Below are 18,025 nucleotides of genomic sequence, written 5' to 3' on the forward strand. Positions count from 1 at the left end.
GCCCCCTTCAGTGTTGAAGGACCATCTCAGCTAGTGATTCTACCTGGGAGTGAAGATTCACAAGGGTATATTGTAGGCTCCCTAGGTCAGTGTCTACCTGTTCTGATGAAGCTGAGAGTCCAAGTTCTCCTCTAGCCAATGTGGCAGTTTCAAGTGCCAAGAAGCCAGCTACCCCCAATCCCAGCAAAATTAGAATGTTTACAGGATCTATTCTCTTATGTCTGTATTGTAGTCCTGGGTGTGCTATGAAATGCAACCCTTGCAGTCCTCTGTACACATATACTTGAGGGAGAACTTGGACCAGGACGCTCAAAACCTTAGGTCTAGTATCTCCCTCAGGAGTTTTGACACACCTAGTGAGCTCCAAGGTGAAAGCTAATCAAATACCATTAGGGGCAAAATAATCCTTTTAGGTTTCTAGAGTCAAGGTTTGGCTAAATAGAGCATGCAAAGGGACCATACATATAAGAAGAGTTTGTCAGGCAGGTGGTATTTCCAGAAACTTCATCAATTATCAGTGGGGGCTTTTTAGAGGTGCACTCTGAGGCAGTATTTAAGGATTCCATTTGGCCCAAGGCCCCTCCAGACACATAGTAAGGAATCTTTGCTTTTAGACAGAGCCAACAGTCCTAAGCCAAATCTGGTTGAGTCAGGTTTAACATAGTTGGATGGCTCCCAGCATGGAGAATAGGGAGCTAGGCAGGAGCATGAGGGTTCTACTTTACTGGTAAATAAGGGTGGATGCTTCAAGGGAGGGATAAACAGTGAGGCTCAAGCAAGGGGTCTTTTACTTCCATTGGGGTCCTATTAGCTGCCTTGGTGCCTGGCTTAGCAACCAGATCTGAAATGTAATGATTGTCCCAGGGTTAGGAATTAGTGTGAGGAGCCAGAAGCAGAAGCCCCAATTCCATCCCATGACCTATTTAAAGTCCCTGGATCTTTGTATCAGGATTTTGACCCAGTACCCATGCTTCCATACTAGGAGATCATTGATGGCATTTGGTCCCCCTCTATAGGAGGCAATCTTTTCACAGCCCCAACTAGGACAATAGAAATAAGTTGTTGACCTACAGCACTGCTGTCCAGATGGATTGAATCCTGGGAATGCATAAAAATTGCACCCTCTCAGGTCTATAGACTGATAGTATTAGCCACCACAATCTTTCCTAACCAATTTTTAGAGGTAAACCTCTGGTAACTTAAGATGTTGCCATGGGCAGATGGCACCAAAAGTAACATTACCTAGGATTTCTCCTGAGCTAAAGGAGGTGAGGAGAAAGGAGTACCTCTCTCCTCCTTGCACTTTCCCAGAGCTCAGTTTTCTCAGCTCCAAGAAAATAAGAACAAGCTTCATAATCATGACCAGACTAGTCTTAGCTTTAAAAGGTTGGATCCCTGTTCACCATTCCACTGCTTTCCCTGCTTGATGAGAGAAGGGTGAACCTATGTCAAGATTCCATCAACCTTGAGAGATGAGGGCATTATGAAGATGATCATGTGGAGTCCCTTTCAGGTCAGAGTCAGTCATTCACTCCAAAAAACCTTGATGAAGACAGTATCCCCAGGCTGGGACTGCATAGAGCTGGGCAGGGGCTGAGTAGCTTGTACCTGGGAGTGAACAGTTTTCTATATCTGCTGGAGAGACTGTATATACTTTAAAAGAGACTGGTTAGAAAATTCTTCTAGTACCTCATTTTGACCTTGGGGAAGGGAGGAGGGGTCTTCCAAACATAATTTCATGAGAACTAAAACCTGTTTTATTAAGGGTGCACCTTACTCTAAGGACAGCCAAGGGCAGCAGGCTAACCAACCCTTCAAATGTTTCCAAAGTCAATTTGGTCAGAGTAGATTTTGGGGTCTGATTCAGCTGTTCCACTCACCCCTAGTTTTAGGGTCAGTAGGCACAGTGGACTTTAAAAACTATACCCAGTACCCTACTGACTAACTGAGTTATAGGGGCTACAAAGGCAGAGATATTGTCAATGGACACTGGTAGTCTGAATATGGGAATTAATTCCTGAAAAAGCTTCTTTGCCACCACAGTGGCAGTCTCCCACCAAGTAGCATAGACATCTGCCCAACTTGAGAAGGTATTTATGAAAACCTTGAGGTAGTGATAGCCACCCCCTGGTCATTTGAACTCTGTGAAATCTACTTCCCAGTGATCTCATGGATTCAAACCTTGGTATCTGAACCCAAGTTGTACTGATGGGCCCTGGCAGGGTTTTACTTGTACAAAGGTTAAGCACCTAAGAGCAGCCTGGCAAGTGAGCTCCTGGATCTTTGAAAGCAGTAACTCAGAGCTAGAAGCTTGGCCATCTTGGAGGCCCCCAGGTGCCTGAATGAATGCAGTTGGTGGAAGAGCAGTGGTCCTAATGCCTGGAAAGGTACATGTGACCATATGGACATTTCCACAAGCCTTGAGAATCTTTCTTTGCTTGCAGCCAGCTTGCTCCTTTATCTTCTGTATTGTAAGTGGGTCTAGTTGGGAGCAAAGGGGGAAGAGGACTCACAGTAGGCAGGATGACTAAGGGTTCAGTTGGCCTTAAGGCTGCCTCTCTGACTGAAAGAACAAGTTCATTTCCTTTCACCTTGGGTTTATTGTCCTTTTGGTGATCCCAAATATGAATGAATGTTACCTTCTTTGGAAGGCATACTACCTTTAGGAGAGACAATATCTTCTCTTTGTCCTTGACACTCCTGCAGCTATCAGGAGCCCTCTGTCCTTGTAAATGCTTGAATATAAATGTATAGTAGCAAAGAAATACATACTGTAAGTGTATATATTTTTCTTATTTTCCTTTCCCCATCTCAAGGCCTGGGGCAATGTGATCAGTTATGCATTTTTATCCCCTTGGGCATAGGCTGGGCCCAAATGACTTGATCAACTGTAGTCACTGCAGCCCCTTGCCTTCCTACTCCTCTTACAACCATGCTGTTTCCATCTGTAAAGAGGATGGCATCCACCTCTGCCATGGGAGTGTTTAAGTCCAATTGGACACCCTGAATCTGGTCCAGCACCTTCTCACACTGGTGGATTGGGATGTCCTGGTCATCATCTGCCTGCTCATTCATGGCAGAAGCCAATAAAAAGCAGATGAATGAGAACTGATTGAATTAAACATTCTTCTGAGTTTGGCCATGGTCAGGATGCAGGGAAGGCCAAAAGGTAGCAGAAAAGATGGACCAGAAGATGGGACTCAAAATTGGGCCAATCCCAGAACAGAAAGGCACCTCTATTATGCCAATTAGTTGGCTTCAGGTCCAGGGAGGAATGCTGAGGATATTGCCCCAGATGTTAGAGAATTTGGCCATGACAGAGCCATTGAGATCTGTCCCAGGGTATGACATGTGAGGCACAGAAGGGACAGAGTTGGGAGAACAAGACAGGGTGGAAGGGAGTTGGGGAATCCCAGTGGCAAGAAATCAGCCACAATTCAGAGAAAGAAGACAGGTCTGAGTGTTTGGGGACCATGGGGGCTTCCAGACAGAGAAAAAAGCCTTAGTGTTTATGTGGTACAACCTTGAATGATGTCACGACAGACAGACAATGGACAGGGGTATTCCTTTGAAGTGAGGAACTACTCAGTCCGTCAACTGGTCTCGGGCCTCTCAGCCATTTTAAGGACAGGATTTAGGGTGTGTTTATCATATTGCCAAAACACCCACTTGGCCTTTCTTAGATGCTTCCAGGGAATCACAGTGCAACCTCATTCAGACCCCATAACTCCAAAGGGAAGAAGTTCCCATCTTTGTCGTGGGGCATGGAGAGGACAGACCATAAAATATGCTGCCTGTTATAGTCACTCACCCATTCATACAACACCCATTCAGAGTTTAACACATACCAAAACCTTCCCTGGGAATTTCTCAGATTGGCTGACTTGCAGCCAGACCTGTCCAGGCCAGCAGGCCACCTAAGTAGGTGTCTGGACCTTAGTAGTTCACCAGGGAATTCCTTCCTCAAGGACTATTGTGCCCCACAAGAACCAGAAAAATCCTTACTTTTGGACCAGACCAGATGGACTCCAGAAAAGTTGGAGGGTGTCTCAGCATCGCTGCAGTCCCCTTGTGTTGGCAGTGAGACTATGGAGCCCTGGAACATCTCAGGGGTGCTTCCCCTACAGTTTGGTGCCACACACAGGAGAGAGCACAGTGACAACAGTCCACCAGTCTTGGTGACCTCACTGGGGCTTCCAGCAGTTCTACTCAAGCAAGTTGGAACTATAGAGATGCACCACACTCCGAGTCAGATTTGAGTCCATTTATTCAAAGCTGGCAAGAGAGAGAGGCTAGTGCCTGAAAAGATCTCTCAGCCCCTAGAGGTGGTTTGGTTTTTCCTTTTAAATCATAGTTTCATTTGAGAAGGCCACAAGGGGAGAGCAGGCAAAATTTTACAGAAGAACCATGTCAGATTAATGGGGTGGTGGGGTGGGCAAAAGGAAGTTTCACGTACTAAGTGAGCTACAAAACATCCTTGAGGGGCTGGGGATTTAGCTCAGTGGTTCTACCACCTGCCTTGCAAGTGTAAGGATCTGAGTTCAATCCCCAGCACCAAAAAAAGAAATCCTTAAGCTTCAGCAAGTTTTCTGCCAAGTAGGATGTGTGTTTTGAGTGCTTTATCCAAGCACATGCAGAAAATGGTGATGAGGCTCAAGATGGAGTCTGGTTGGCTATCAAAGGAGAAATTCTATAACTTTGTTGCTAATTTCAGATAATAGAAGAAGAGGGAGGAATTAGGTGGGAAAGAATAAAGGGACAAGGTCCTAAGGATAATACTTACATATAAGGATAAAAGAGGTAGGAGGAGATATTCAAGAAGTGTAAAGAAGGAAAAATAAAGAAGGGAAAAATGGAGATTATAAATGAAAAGTTAGAAAAATAGGGGAGAGTGAATCCAATTAAAGAATTAACAGATACATGTCTGCTACTATGTTAGAAAACCTGTGAAACATCCCTTGCATGAGAGAACCTAATGAAACAAGGAAAGACACTCTAGCTGGACATATACTAGCATGATACTCACAAAATCACACACCCTGTGATTCTGCCACCTAGTGGGGGCTTCTGGACTGGAGACCAGTATTTCCTCTAGAATTCCACCGTGGGACAAGGTCTAATAGAAGGAGCAACATGAAATCACATGGTGTTTCCCTGTGTCTCCTTCTCAGCCTCTGTCCAGGTGGGAGAGGTAATTTCCTGCAGTCTGGAGCTGAGCTCCGCACTCCATGGTAACCTCTGTCCTCTGCGAGGTTTGACATTGGGGAACCTGGACCACAGCTACCCTCATCCCCTCAGCTCTTGGGAGCCACGTTGAGGGGAAAACCAGTGTCAGCATCATCTGAGTTTTACCTGATTGCTAGCTCTCTCATGTACCAACCTTGTGATTCGGCTTCCCCATCTCTTCACAGAGCTGTGTATCTGCTGAATTGGATGAATATCTTTGAATGTTTGATTTATCTTATGTGAGAAACACAACAGGTAAATAATGTCAAGAGCAAAGAAAGAAAAGAAAAGAGCAACCAGGCATAGTTGTGCATTTCCAGTCACACTAATGGGAAACTGAAACAAGAGTATAGCTGAGAATTGAGGTCAACCTGGACTACATAGCAAGACATTTTTTCAAATGCTCTCCCAGTTGAAAAAAAAAAAAGGAAGAAAAACTAGAAGTAGGCATAGTTACATCAGTCTGTTATCTAAGCACTCACAAATTGGATAGGAGGATTATCTCACATGGTGTACATCGTGAGTTCACAACCTAAATGGAAATAAGTAGTGACACCCTGTCTCAGATAGAGAGAATATGAAATAATAAAAAAATAAATTTCTTTGGTGATGGGTCAGGGGATCAGGGAAAGGTAAGAAAGGAGAAGGCAGGAGAGCTAGGGTGATTAAAATGATCAATATTTATATGTACTAAAAATTTAAAGTACTCTGAAATGAATTTTGAGGGGTGCTGGCCTTAGCTTTGCCATTTTATAGCTTATGATCAGGTAAAATTTTATGAAAAAATTTGCATATTCACCATAGTTAAATTGTCTTTGTCTTAACATTTTCCTAACTAACCAGAAATCCTAAGACAATGAGGAGAATTTCCTCTCTTGCAACAGTAATAATGTGCATATCTATGCAGCTCATTAGCTACTGTACAATATTATTAATGCCTGTACTTTCTGTGGTTATATTTCTATGAAGTTGTTGTACTATTTCATTTTATGCCACACGAGAAAACCATATACAAAAATTATACATACTTGGATCAAGGCCACATATCTCTGTAGAATGATTTCCAAATTATAAATTATATTGCCTAGCAACAGAGCATGTTTTTAAGTTTACTTTGCAAAAAGAAATGAAGGAATTTCCTGATATTTTCACTTTAGTATTGAATACCTTCATAAACACAGCGACAGAAATAACACAGAGAATTAATGTATACAATATACTTTGTAGAAATGATTTCCACTGGATTTGATGTCAATGTATTCATTATGACATGTAAGTTTTCCATATTTTGGGCTTGAGTTAATAGGAAACAGTCCCAAAAATATGAGAAAAAGAAAGGAATCAAAGAAGGAAGGATGAAAGGGAGATAGGAAAGAATGAGAGAGTGAGGGAGGTAGGAAGGAAGATAGCAAGGAACAGGCACAACAGGGAGATAGGAAGGAAGGCTGGAGGAAACATGAAAGAATCAATAAAAGAAGGAATAAGCAAAGAAACAGTGTAGCAGTGGAGAAACAGCATGGACAGGATCCATTACAAAAGGGCTGAGTTCAGGTCCTATTACATTTTCAAGATTCAGAAGCTGATAGTGCACTGGTAAATGTGGTGCTATATATAGAAATGATTCTCTGAGTAATAGAAAGGATGAGAAGTTGCATTTGCACATAAGTTGTAAAAACCTACAGTAAAATTTCCTCTTCCCTTGTTTTAAAATCCAGTTAATCTACAATATCATAATTTTCAGTCAGCCTTTCCCAAGCTTGAATTTACATTCATTCACATAATCTAAATTCCAAAGAAAGTTCTCTTCCAAGAATATATGGAACCCATGACATTTTTTTGTGCAAATTGTGGAGGCAAGATGTAACCACTGCAAGCACAGAGGAATCTCCACTACATATTCAACCATAGTTAAAGACAACCATGAGCAGGTATGACAACCACTGAACCTGTAATTGAAAGAGTTTATATTAGCTCTCAAAGTGTTCTCTGTTCATTCACTATGAAACATGTATAAAATAATAAATATGATCAACTTGTTCAAATATTCTCATTCATGGTAGTATTTGAAGGCATCCAGAGGCATTTGAACAAGCATTCTAGTTGGGAAGGTAAACAACATGCATGAATTTGTCAGAATTTACACTCGGTAGATGGAAGTTATGGAAAGTATTTGGTATCACACACTAAATACACATGCTTACAAACACACAATGTTTTATAACACTAGAAAAACTATTTCCTGATACTGTTACCCTGCCCATCATTATCCACCATTCGATAAATTATTCTTTCCTGTGCCATATTCATCTTCTGTATCTAAGTTTGTACTGTGTCTTTGATGCTTTAGACCCCCAATGCCAAGCACAGTGTCTTCTATTAGAAACTGGACAAATCATTGAACAATGCACACATTTCAGTAACCACTGTTTTAGCAAAGTATAATACCAGTGTTATTGTCTAGCCATTAATTATTAGGAAGCAAAACCAGGTGTTTGTAATTTGGTGTGCTGCATTGCAGTCTTTTCAAAATCATATTTAGATTACATAGTACACTGACTTGGCACTGTGAAAGAGTGAATGAGTTCTGACATTATTTCAGAGAAATAACTTCCATTATAAGAGCTAAATAGTGATATGAAAAGTAAATGTTTGCGCAAATGCAAATAGTTTAAATGCTTCTTATGGCTGATAGATTATATTATATGTATTTAATAACATGATATAAAAGTTTTATACCCCATGTAATAAAGAAAATAAAATAGCACTTATTTAATTAAAGTTTCAGAATTTTTTCAAATGAACTATTGTTTTCCAAGTTAGACAATCTATTGAACATTTGTAAACAAAAATGAACAGCAAAAATTTGTAACTCATACAAATACATCAAAATGAATGTAAATAAAAAAACACATCTTATGAAGGTATCAAAATGTTTGCAATAAGAGTCTGAATATTGCTCATTCCCTGAAGACATGTTAATCTTCCAAAACAAAATCACACAGGTTATTAGATACAAAACATTAAAGTAAACAAGCAGCAAATATTATACTAGAAATTACAGAAAAATCATTTTAAATATAAAGACATGTATTCATAACCACAGGCCTAGAAGAACAGACACAGTTCTGTCAATAATTAATACAACATTTTTCTTTTTTCTAGAAGTTGTCATTTTACAAATTATCTTCAACATTAAGACATATTACTTTCTGATAATTTCATTCTAATTCAATATTTAACTTTATTCTGAATCCAAAATTGGGAACTCCCAGCTGCTTTTTTTTCATTTTAGGTGTTATATTTATATATTAAATTAACAAAAAATTCACGAAGCATGAAGAAATATTATTCATAAATGTATCATATACTAAATATTATAGTAATGAAAGGCATGTGACAATAAGTCAGTATTCATTGTTATTGTACTTAGTGATTTACAACCACCTTCTGACCAGATGGACGTGGGATTATTAAATATCTTGTGCACTTGATGATACTGACTGTTAGAACTTCAGTTAATTAATTTGTGCTGTGTGCTAGAAAGGTGGCAGGGCTAGAATCTAAATGCCCAAATCTTAATTTTGAAAGCCATTGCTGCTTTAATCTCTATTAAAAGCAGAATGACTGACGTAAAATTCTTCAAATTAGAGCATGCATGAATATGGCATGATGTCATTTTCAGTGTGACATATTTTCTTGTTTTGCACAGTAGTTGTCCTTGAAGCGACCTGTATTTACTCACAGATTTAACACATATTTCATGATTGCCAGATGAAATATAAATGCCTAAAAATCTGTGCTTGGAAATATCCACTGTCGTGTGTGTCAAGGAAAGGAGAGCTGGAGAGAAAAATTGAGGAAAAAAACAATTTTTGATTCAAAAACAGACTAAATAATTTCCCATTAAAAAATTAAAAGAAAAGTATAAAGCTTAGCAGCACTGTGATATTAACTACCTGCAGCCCTCTCTCTTCTCCATGATTCTAACAATAGCACTCTTCACCTCTTTGTTTCTGAGACTGTAAATGAGAGGATTCAGCATGGGGATCACAATTGTGTAAAACACAGAAGCCACCTTATCCTTTCCCAAGGAGTAGGACTTCTTCGGTTTTAGTAGGTAAAGATTGTAGTGCTGTAGAAGATGGTGACTCTCAGGAGATGGGAGGCAGAGGTGGAGAAGGCTTTCTTCTTTCCTCCAGTGGAATTAATTTTCAGGATAGTGGAGAGGATGGAAAGATAGGATCCAGATATGGTGATGAGGGACAGCACTAAATTGGAGCCAGCACAAATGTACACAATGACTTCAAACTCATAGGTGTCATTGCAGGACAGGGCTAAAATTGGGGATATGTCACAGAAAAAGTGCTGGATCACATTATAGTTACAGAAGTGCAGTCTGCTCATGCGAACTAGATTCACAGTGGATTCCATAAAACAAAGTGTATAGGAGTCAGTGAGCAGGGTATGGCACAGTCTTTTGGACATAATGACTGGATAGCGCAGGGGGTTGCAGATAGCTACATAGCGATCATAGGCCATTGAGGAGAGAAGAAAGCATTCAGTACCAGCCAAGAGGATAAAAAAGAACATCTGGGTGAAGCAGCCCAGGAAGGAGATGCTCTTGGTGGAAGTCAGTAAGTTCTCTAAGGTTTTGGGTGTGAGGACACTTGAGTAGCTGAGATCCAGAAATGACAGGTGAGTGAGAAAAAAGTACATGGGGGTGTGAAGCTGATGATCCAGCCAAATGATCAGTATCATCCCCACATCCCCCAACACTGTGATCAGGTAAATAATTAGAAAGAGCATGGAGAGGACCAGCTGTGTCTCTGCAGAGTCTGTCAGCCCCATGAGGATGAAGTAGGACACACTGGTGGAGTTCCTTCTACTCATGGTGCAATATTTTAAACAATTGACCAATCCAATACTATACTTAGTTTGAGTGATTGCAAAGAGGTTCTGTTTTTATGAATGGCCCGAAAGTTATTTTAGTTTACTCGTCCTTGGAATAGACAAAATCTTTGCTGTATGAACAAAAATATTCCAGTGTTAGATAGAGAAGAACATGGTATGAATTGACATTTATATTTGATGTAATAAAGATTTACGTTCTATAGAATTAACTTGAATATGATACACACTAAATATTTCCTTTATTAACACATTTAATTCCCATAGAATTTTATGCCATAGTCACTGTTATCCACAGATTTTTAGATCACAAGAGGGGCACAGAAAAGTAATTTGTGAAATCAGAGCAGTTACTTCTTATCACTGAAATTCTACTAAAATATTTTGCATCCTGAGAGAATGCTAAAAATTGTGTATTCCTGTTTATAACTTGTTTTTGCAAACTTGAGCAAGGATATGAAATAAAGTATAAGGAAAATAACTTCAGTTTACTTTTATTCTCATTTAGTTCCCAGAGCTATTGGACTTTAATTACAAATCAATTTCACATTTTAGGAAAGTTAGGTGAGGCCCACTAGTATTATATACTCATCTAATATAGAATTGTTGCATATATCTATCAAAACTGAGAGGGTAAAATAACTTCTTAAACATTAAGAGTTTTTTTTTTTTGGTACTGGGGATAGAACTCAGGTCCTTAAGCTTGCGAGGCAGGTGGTGGAACCACTGAGCTAAATCCCCTGCCCCATTAAGAGATTTTTAACATAGGCTGCTGCCCCAAATTCCTGTGATGGGTTTTTTATGCCTTTGGCCTTAAGAAGCCACCTTTCTCTAAAAGAGAAAAATAAAACCCTAAGCTGTCAGGTTACATTTTGCAGTATTGATTGCAATTCTATCATCTCTTTGTTCTTTCTTTGAATATAATGCTACTTTGATAAACTTTAAATGTATATATATGCATAATTTATGATAAAATACCTATGTATTTTATTTTTTAAAACACTCCAGTTTTAAGAATCATACTTACTGTGAGTCAAGTTTGGTGAAAACAACTTTTCTAATACTGTCTATCTAGAAGTTTAAAAATTTCCTATTTTCTTCTGACAGAAAATATAACAACGTGAGAACTTGAGATGTTCCATGATATTTCTTTTCTTTGACATAAATTATTTTTATATTTTGTGATATTAGTCGCTGTTATACTTTTGTGCATTTCTCTTTTTTAATTCTCAGGTAAATTAAGTCACACTAGAAGATTTGTTCAGGTCTTGATAACATGGACACTTAGCCAGGAAATCTTGTCTGAAAAGAGTCCCAGTGAGCAACTGTGCATTTAACCAGAATACTGTGTGCTCTTCTTCCCCACCTGGTGCTTCCAGGGCCCCATCAAGGAGCACACAGGGCCCTGCAGCACGTGGTCACCCTCTGGGCCCTAATCCAGGGAGGAACACTGGGCATGAGGACAAGGACTGATGTTCTAAGAGAATATGAGCAAAAGTTTTCCCTTTTTCCCTAGGAAGTTCCACACAAGAGAACAGAAACACATTCCCTCATGATACTCTAAATAGTAGCTAAACTTCATTTATGTAATTTTTGTGACATAATTATTTAAATTTGCAAAGAATAATTTTTGGACTCAATAATGGTATGTCAGGATTGTGTTTTGTTTTGTTGGGTTATATTTTCATTGTTGTTGTTGTTGACTAAGTGAGAGCAGACAAAATTTCCAGACACATATTTATTTTATGACTGGTATCATCATGGATGGAATGATAAAATATTCATCAGGAAATACATTGTAAGTAAAAGCATGATTCTATTATAGGAGTATCATGTCCAGGATGAGCAGCTAGCCTAATAAAAAATACAGCACCTAAAGGAATCAGAGGGATGAAGTTTAAGAAAGGAAGATGGTCTATTTGAGCATCTAAATGAGCTGCCCTGGAGAGGACACAGGGTCTGGAAAAAGATGGACAGGTGCAGACCTCTGTCCCTGGGCCTCTTTAATTAGGATTAGGGACCCTCCCTTCCAGGCCACAGCACCTGGGCAGGTCACAGTTGGTTTCCTAGCTTGTCTTTGGCTGGTTCTCAGGTTCCAGGATCCTGAGCCAGGCACCCTTGCCTACCTCCAGGCTCCTTTTGGGAGGCTTTGTTTGATTCCTTCCTGCCCTTTGTGATATATAAGAAAGTGTGGGCTTGCAGGGGAGCTTTTAGAGTTAGTGAGGAGATGTGTGTGTACCTAGTGTGGTAACACAGTGACCCTAGAGGGAAAAAATATATATATGCTGTTATGCTGTTATGCTGTTTTCTCCTACTTTAGGTAGCTACCCTATCCATGTCCCCTCTGGATTTTATTGAAAGTGGGGGCTCCCCTACTCTGGCTTCTTCCTTTGCCTGTCAGGGTCTTCTCAGATCAGTCTCTTCCTTAGAGAGCATTTCATCCTTAGCTGTAAATTCTTATTCTCATTGCACTATCTATTGCCTTTATAGGTTTTCTTTCTCTCTCTTTCTCTACCTGTGTCCTTTCAATCCCTCCTAAGAAATTTCTCTAGTACAGTTTTGACATTTCAGCTCAGGATTAGCCACTGAATCTAACTACAGAGGGGAAAGCCACTTTTGAAAAGATTTCCTACTAATTTCTCTAATAAAGCCTAATGCAGGCTTTCTTCAGAACAGGGAAATAATTTCTGACCACAAGAAGCCTGTGCTGCAGCTGCCCAGGTAGCAAGCAAATGGCTCCTCCTATCTCCTCCTATCTCCAACCCATCCCACATCTGAAACACGTATGGGTCTCACTCAGGCTTTTCTAGACATGTTTTTCTTCATTTTCCTTTTTTCTCAGAGTTTCTGTGTCCCCTGCTTTCCACCATATGTAAATAAGATGAACCCTCATATGCCTTTCTATCCAATTGTATAAGTTGAATGTGCCTACCTCAACCAATGAACTAATATTCAGTGTCTTTATATTCTATCCTCACCCCTCTTCCCAAATCTATATAAACCCTGATTACCATCCAGACAGGGCTGATCACTTTGTGGAGAAGTCTCCAATCAGTGAGGTAGCAAATAACCTACCTGCCTCTAACTTCCAGGTGTGTGCTTGATTTTGCTTGGCCTGAATCTGTTACACTAAGATTTGTGAGTTATATTGTTACACTAAACCATTATAACCAGTTATATTGTTACACTAAACCATTGTGAGTTATATTGGCAACAATATCTTAGTGCACGGGCCAGGAAAATCGACCATACTGATAAGTTTAAAATCACTGATCAAAGCCATTGTGGAGGGAATGATGATCCTCTCCAGAATCCCAATGGGAATGCATGCTCTTGGAGATTTCTCTGTCTCCTTGGATGACTGGGGATGGATTGCTAGCTACCACCTGCAGCTCCCCCAGACCTAGTAGGAAAGAGGACAGGAGTCTAGTTTAATCTCACCAGTCATTGGATAAATTAAGATCCTGGGGGCATACCAGGTGTTTGTTATCTGTTTGATCCTGCCCTGTTTAGGCAGGAGGGCCTGGCCTCCACTCTAGGAGGATAAAGTCCTTGTTTGTTTTGGAATGAGAACAAAATTCTCATTTGTCTTTGGTTTAAATTTCAGTCTTTTCTGCTGGCTTGTTTTATTGTTTGTTCAACTTGGTTTAATTATTGCCAGCCAGCCCTCAGAACAAAGACCCTGGGGAATAAGGGTTGGAATGTTTAGACTCTGAATGCCTCTTGTGTGAATGTGTGAGTGAGTTAAGGGGTAGCATAAACCATAGGTTGTTCTTCCACTTGGCTCCATGATGAGGTAATCCCAGATCACTGAGTTTGAGTGAGCTAATTTAAGATTCTTTAGACCATTCTAAAAAGGAGAAAATGGAGATCTTAAGCAACATTCTTACTTAGTCCAAATAGTCTTAAAGTTGCTGAGAGACATGCAGCAGGATTAGTGCCATAGTGGACTTTCCTCTGGAAAGTCTCCCACCCTTTGTCTGTCTCTACACCATTCAAGGGAACACCACACACCTAGGCAACTAGCCAGAATGGGTGCAAGTGAGGCTCAGCCTACAGTTTTCACCCTTAGATCCAAAGAGTCTCACCTAGTCTCTTTCTACACCCAAACCTGGCCCAAGTAAACCCCATAGAGATAGTTGAAATTACTTAAACAGTCTGTCCCTTTAGTGGGCACAATTACATGTGGCTGTCAAACTACTGTGATTATAAAAGCAACAATAAAAACCTGTATAGCTAGGAAATGCAGTCAGGTAAACTGTCAGCTCAGGACCCATCTTAAAACCATTTTTTCCTTTCACAGGTATAAAAGATTTTTTTTTCCCTTTGATTCTTTCTACAAGAGATATCTTTTCACTGACCTACAAAGTTTTGTCTAGTCTTTTTTTATAGTTACAAACCTAACAATAGTAAAAGGGTTATTATAATTCAAATTGGCAAATACATCTGAGTTAACTCTGGTTTATAAACAAGTTGTCTTATGTACATAAGACATAAAAAAAATTGTTCTTAGTAGAATTTCTGTGACCTCTGCTCCCACCATATGCAAATAAGGTGAATCCTTGTGTACCTATCTATCCAGTTGTATGAGTGTATCCAGCTCAACAAATGAACTAATGTTAAGTGTCTTTCCACTCTATCCTCACTCATCTTTTCCCAAATTTATGTAAACCCTGTTTACCACCCAGAGGTGACTGATTCCTTTGGAGAGAAGTCCCCCATCAGTCTGCTAGTGAATAAATTTATCCCCAACTTCCACAGTGTGTTCCATTCTTCTCGACCTGGCTCTGTTATACCATGTAAAGGTACAACACTGTGAATTATATTTGCTACAATACTTCTCTTTTTTCCCTGCTTACTGACCTGTATCCCTACAAGAAAGTATGACAAGAAAAGCTTTAGAAAATGGAAGGGAATATAATTGAAAAGTGAGAAAAATTATAGAGAGTTTGAACCTAATATGTGTATATGTTAGAATGACAGAAAAACACATGAAACAAACCTAGCTATGAGAGAAACTAACAAAACAAGGTAACAACAAAATAGTAGATTTAATTCTTATACAATTATACATACAAACACACACACACAAACACACACACACAGTAATTCTGCCTCCTTGAGGGGTCATCTGGACTGCAGAGCAGTATTTCCTCTAGAATTCCACTGTGGAACAAAGCCTAATAGAAGGAGTAACATGAAATCACATTGTCTTTCCCTGTGTCTCCTTCTCAGCCTCTGTCCAGGTTGGAGAGGCCATTTCCTGCAGTCTGGAGCTGAGCTCCACCCTCCATGGTAACTCTGTCATCTGCCAGGTTTGCCCTTGGGGAGCCTGGACCAGAGCTGCCCTCATCCCCTCTGCTCTTTGGAGTCAGGGAAAGGTGAAAATGCAGCTTCTGCATACTCTGTCCCCAGGTCACAAACATGGCCCTAGTGTCTCCACTGCCAGGCCTGGCTCCCAGATGCTTGGATCCCCAGTGTCTATGCACTTTTCTGGTTACTCTGAAAGCCTCCACTTGATCAATACCCCACTAGATCATATTGTGCTCATGTAATAACTATATATTTTCCTCCCTATGTAATAAAGAAAGTGATTTAGCTCTAATTCAATTAAAAATTAAAGAATATCTTTAACTTAAATCGTCTACAAAGTGATATATTTTATTAACAAAAATTGACAAAACAATATCTAATACAATATATTTTCTAAATCAAAAATAAACATAATGAATAAAAGGTGAAAGTATAACATAAAAATAACTGGAGAGGGGAAAGAGCCACTAACTATATGAAATTACTAAGATATTCAAGTGATTTAGCTCAAACAATACACTGAACAAAAATTTTTATTAGATTCTTAACCATGATAACAAAGTAAGACAATCAAGAATAACTATAAATATAGAGAAAATATAGATATAGAAGGAAAACAATTAATGATTTGAACTAATATTGGTAGAAGAAAAGACATAATTTTATCATTGATTTGAAAATGTAATGTAGTACATTTTTAAATATTTGGATAAATTCATTAACAGTTTTAAATTATTAAAACACCTATGAAACTTAATATTTAAAATACAAATGTTGCACTTTAGATGCCTAAAATGATTAAATATTTTTTACATGAAATAACTTCAATTACAAAATTAAATATTTTTATAATCACTTGTGTGGAGTAAAATAATCAGTATAATTTTTACACAAGTTTAAATGAAATAGCTTACTTGGAATATGGAACTGTATATTATAAATTAATCTAAAGATATCAAATAGAAATTGTAAGCTGATATTATATGTCTAGAGATAATATATTTTTCAAGGTAAGGAGAATTTTATCCCTCTTCTTGATCTAAGCTTATGGACCTCCATATAGTGTAAATTCATTTTCAATTCCTTCCTTTTCAACAGTTTTATATAAAAAGAATAATACGTGGAGCAAACAAGAAAATTATTAAGTTATTTTTTAACAACACTACACACCTTAAGACATGAGAAGAAACCCAAAGAAGCTGGTGGCTGAAACCCACTGTCATGTCACAGAAAGGTTTGGTCTCTACATGGCTCACAGGAACACACCTAATACCTACTACTGCTCACCAATTAAATTCTCACCATTTCAGGTTCCAGAATTGTACAATGAGAGTGGTAATTTTGCTCATGTACTGAGTACATGTTAATCTTACAGGTCTTAAGTACACAGACATTGTTAGATATTAATATTTAAAATGAGTAAAAATAGCAAAAATTATGCAAGAAATGACAGAAATTACATTAAATATATCAGCATGTATTCATGATCAATGATCAAGGAAACATGCACAAAACTTTCAACAATGTATAAAGGCTCTCCCTTTTCTTTAGTAATTATCATTTTCCAAATTGTCTTCATTATTAAGATATATCACTTTCCTTATAACTTAATTCTACTTCAATATATTTATCTTGAATTCAAAACCAGGAGCTACTACCTTCTTTTTGTCTTTTTGCTGTTTGTTTGTAAATTAAATTGAGTTCAAGAGATTTGTAAAACATGAAGGAATACTGTTCTGATATGAGTGTTCTATATTGAAATATTACAGGACTGCAGTTCCTCTGACCACAATAGTTAGCATTTATTGTTATTGCTCAAAAGTTTTACATCCATCTTCTGCTTAGGAGGACATGGAATTACTGCAGTCCCTGTGCAGGTGGGAATACAGGACCTTTGCAGTGCAATCAATTCATGGAGGTTGAAATGTATCAGATCTATGATCTAAATACTGTAATCTGGATTTGCCTTAAACCTTGGTGCTGATAATCTCTATAAACAAAATGATTTATGGAAAATGTAGTGCTTTTTCATTATAAAATGTTCTATAATTAGAGTATGCACTGATATTATATATTTATTAAAATTTGTTTTATTGTTTTACACAATAAATTTCTTTAAATCATAGATTAGTTAGATCATAGATTTAACCCCTGATACATGACTGAAAATTGAAATATTACTTTTTAAAAATGTGTTCCTTGAAATGTCTCTGCTTAAGTAAAGGGCAAATGGCAAGGGAAAAAAATCAAGCATTTTCAAAAAGAGACCAAAAAATTTCCAAAAGAAAAAAATTTAAAAGAAAAAAAAAGTGGAGAAGTGAAATGCCTAGCATCACTATGACTTGAATTTTCTTGCAACCCTCTCTATTCTGCATGTTTCTAACAACAGTTTTTTTTTTTACCTATTTGTTTCTGGAACTGTTAATGAGATGGTTCAGCATACTGGACACAATCCTTCAAAACAAGGAAGCCACCTGATCCTTTCCCAAGGAGTCGGAAGGCTTCTGCTTTTAATGAGTAAAGATTAGTGCAATAGAAAATGGTGACACCCAGGAGATGGAAGGCACTGGTGGAGAAC

The 18,025-nt window shown here is 38.5% G+C and overlaps 1 pseudogene; it reads right to left on the reverse strand.

Annotated features, from left to right (window-relative positions):
* Nucleotides 1-9,178: 9,178 nt before the first annotated feature.
* On the reverse strand, nucleotides 9,179-10,116 carry LOC147828854 (olfactory receptor 8H1-like; annotated as a pseudogene).
* Between the last annotated feature and the right edge of the window lie 7,909 nt (nucleotides 10,117-18,025).

Source organism: Heterocephalus glaber, unplaced genomic scaffold (genome assembly GCF_053883595.1).
Source record: "Heterocephalus glaber isolate CG9 unplaced genomic scaffold, H.glaber_assembly_v1.0 deba00000896, whole genome shotgun sequence".
NCBI classification, from domain to species: domain Eukaryota; kingdom Metazoa; phylum Chordata; class Mammalia; order Rodentia; family Bathyergidae; genus Heterocephalus; species Heterocephalus glaber.